At 40.8% G+C, this 3,649-nt stretch overlaps 1 pseudogene; it reads left to right on the top strand.

Moving 5' to 3' along the window:
• Positions 1-315: 315 nt before the first annotated feature.
• On the top strand, positions 316-768 carry LOC139011737 (large ribosomal subunit protein uL15-like; annotated as a pseudogene).
• The last annotated feature ends 2,881 nt before the right edge of the window (positions 769-3,649 follow it).

Raw genomic sequence — 3,649 nt, 5'->3', positions numbered from 1 at the left:
GAATTATATGTCACATGGGGGGCAGGGCATCAGGGTTTTAGAGATGCTTATGTGGGGTATGGCACTTGATCTTGGACTTCCTAGCCTTCAGAACTGTGAGATGTAAATGTTGCTTAAGTCACCAGTCTACGATAGTTTTGTTACAGCAGCCCCAGCTGAATAAGATGACCACCCTACTCCAGAAAGATTTGGATAGATATTGTATGTATAAATGAGAACAGAATGCTAAGAAAAAGGAACAATCAGAAACCAAGAAAGAGTGCTCAGACACTTAAAAAAAATATATGACTGCGCTCTTGCAGCTCAGCCACCGACATGCCATCCAGACCGAGGAAGACCCGAAAACTTCGGGGCTACGTGAGCTACGGCCATGACCACGGCCGCATAGGCAAGCGCAGGAAGCACCCGGGGGGCCGTGGTAATGCTGGTGGCTTGCATCATCACAGAATCAACTTCGACAAATATCACCCAGGTTACTCTGGGAAAGTTGGTATGAGGCATTACCCCTTAAAGAGGAACCAGAGCTTCTGCCCAGCTATCAACCTTGATAAACTGTGGACCCTGGTCAGTGAGCAGACACGGGTAAATGCTGCCAAAAACAAGACTGGAGCTGCTCCTATCACTGATGTGGTGTGATCGGGCTACTACAAAGTTCTGGGAAAGGGAAAGCTCCCAAAGCAGCCTGTCATTGTGAAGGCCAAGTTCTTCAGCAGAAGAGCCCAGGAGAAGATTAAGGGTGTTGGTGGGACCTGTGTCCTGGCAGCTTGAAGCTACATGGAGGGAAGTTCATTAAAATGTCCACAAATACAGATGCCTTCTGGTCTAGGTCCTTTGGCATCTCTACTTCCCTACCTGTACTTCGAAAACCTCCCCAACAGGTTCTAGGAGTTAAGGTATCAAGGCCTGGGGTCCTCTGCACACTTCCCTGAGGAAGAAAGAGGCCTTTGGACCGATATCTGACTTGAACTTTTCATTTATAAAGAGAGAATGATACCTGTTGGTAACATGTGTGTAGATAGGTATTAAATAGTTGAAAGGTCTGTTTGCATTGTAAAAAAAAAATATATGACTGCACAATTAAAAGTTTAATAGAAATGATAGAATGTGAAGTTAAGAAAAATCTTCCAGAACATAGAAGAAAAAGAGAATAAGACAGAAAATATGAAGAGAAAAATTCACAGAAGATCACTTCCAAAGTTCTGGCATCTACTTTTCCGGAGTTTAAAACAGAGAATGATGAAAACACAAAGGTGAAATAATTAAGGAAATAGAAGAAAAAGGCTCAGAATTTTCAAAACAAAAGGGCTACCAAATGCCCAGTAAGAATAAAGAAACAATTCTTCTGCTTAGACACACTCATTGTGAAATTTCAGAGCACCAAGGATCAGAAGATTCTAAGAGGTTCCAAAGACAAAAAATAACTCCCCTATAAAGAAAAAGACTCCAACTGGCATCAGATTTCTAATCCAAAGCCACAGTTGCCAAAATGCAGTAGAATAAAGTCTTTCAGTTTTGAGAGCAAATTATTTTAAAACTTGAATTCTATACCAAACTAAACAAACATTTAAATGTGAACACCCACTAAAATCAGTTTCAGATATTTAACAATGAAAGACGTTTACTTCTATATTTCCTTTCTGAGGGAATTACTTGGGTGCATCCATGTCAGCAAAACTAAGGGAAAATCCCAGAAAGGGGAAAGTTTTTAATAGAAGAAATAATAGAATTTACCCAGGAAATTCCTGGATGCCAATTGTCAGTTGACCTAACAAGCAATTAGTTCACATTAAAAGAGAATATCAATGAACTCTACGAAAAACGTTTTCAAGAAGAATGGATTCCAAGAAATATCTAGAATGAGGATACGCCGAATATGATAAAGAAGGCATATGTTTCTTCTAGACCAACAAGAAGAAAGATAATCAGAAACTCCAAGGGAAATAAAAAGTTGTGCAGATAAATCATAGTCCAAATAGGAAGTAAACTGAAATGTGGCCCTGTTTTGAGCACTTGGCTGAGTTTGAGAAAGAAGACTCTATTTGTTCTTGATGCTGACACATTCTGCTTTGCATGGCCTGGGGTCACAACATTTGGAACCATTGAGAAGAAATGTAATCATGGCGCACTGCTTAGCTCTGCAACAATATTTACATAGCCGTCATGTAAGCACTGTTTTCTGGTTTTCAGTTTTTAGAACCAACCTATAAACAAAGCAGGGGAAACTTAATTGTGGTTACAGAGTAGACAGAATTTGGGAGGTACAGAGGGTAAAGAGGTAGAGGAAAGAGACTTTCTGCTTCTGTCTTCATCTTACTGAATGAGTAGTCAGAGGTATCATTGACTGTTGATGGAACAAGAATTAGAGGTTTGTCTACAGTTACAACAGTAATAGAGAAACCAAAATAGCTAAGACTTTCCAAACTTGGGAGGGAGTGGGGGACAGAAATTAAAACTTTATGTACCCTAGAAATAAGTGGATAGATAATGTCTACTAAGGTTGTTCATCAAGACATAGCAGTGTAAACATACTATTTGGAGATGCAGAAAAAAAACAAACCCACAAGCAGAACTAAAAACAGAAGCTGGTTAAAGGCTGTCATCTCTGGGAGGTAGAATGAGGGTGGGGAGAGATGGGTCAGGGCCATTTCTTCTTCTTTTTTTTAAAAATTGATTTTAGAGAGAAGAGGGAGAGAGAGAGAGAGAGAGAGAGAGAGACAGACAGACAGACAGATAGACAGACAGACATCAATGTGAGAGAAACATTGACGGTTGCCTCCCATACACATCCCGACTGGGGATCAAACCCATAACCTAGATATGTGCCCTGAATGGGAATCAAATCTGCCACCTTTTCATTTAGGGAGGACGCTCCAGCCAACTGAGTGAGCCACACCAGCCAGAGGGTACTGTTTCTTTACATCACAAAACTTTTTGTACTATTTGATATTTTAACCATGCACATGAATCACTGATAAAATTTGAATTTAAATCCTGGAAATCTATTTCACTACTACTTCATGATAATATTAAAATTGATTACATAATAAATGAAATATTCACAATAAAGTGAGAGACAACAGAGAAGCTCAGAGAGGTTAAGTGATTTATCCCAATGCACACTGACCTGTGGCCAGTCAGAGGCTGAGCTGAAATTTGAACACAATTCCTCCAGCACCACGTTCAGTGTCTGACTCCCAGGGCCGCAGTGAGGATGGAGCAGATGCAGTGAGAACATGCTTTGTAGCATTGTTTTCAACTATTCTATCTGCTTGTACTTACCAGTTATCTGTGAGTACCTTGTCACTTTCAATCCTGTTTCAGACTTTGATAGGATCTAAATAAAAACATACATAGCCCATGGGACAGATAAATGTGTGCTTTACATATTGGAATATCCTCAGGGACAGTCTCTAAAAAATGAATTGTAAATGCAATCATATTCCAAAGGAATGCGAGCCACCTCCTATCCGAAGGGATGGTGAAGGCAAACCTTTGGCTGGGGAACAGCCCTTTTGCAGCCCTCAGCTCTGGTGGTTGGAAATTCTACGTGCTTGCCCTGAAAGTGCATCTCATTCATCCTGCCCCAGGCTGGTTCAACGAAGCAGCACTGTCCCCAGGCTTCCCTCCTGCCTCCTCCCTGATTCTCTAG

The sequence above is a fragment of the Myotis yumanensis genome, unplaced genomic scaffold, assembly GCF_028538775.1.
Source record: "Myotis yumanensis isolate MYYU_CA2020_CCGP unplaced genomic scaffold, mMyoYum1.0.hap1 SCAF_5, whole genome shotgun sequence".
In the NCBI taxonomy this organism is placed as follows: Eukaryota; Metazoa; Chordata; class Mammalia; order Chiroptera; family Vespertilionidae; genus Myotis; species Myotis yumanensis.
This window is presented reverse-complemented; position numbering and strand designations above follow the sequence as displayed.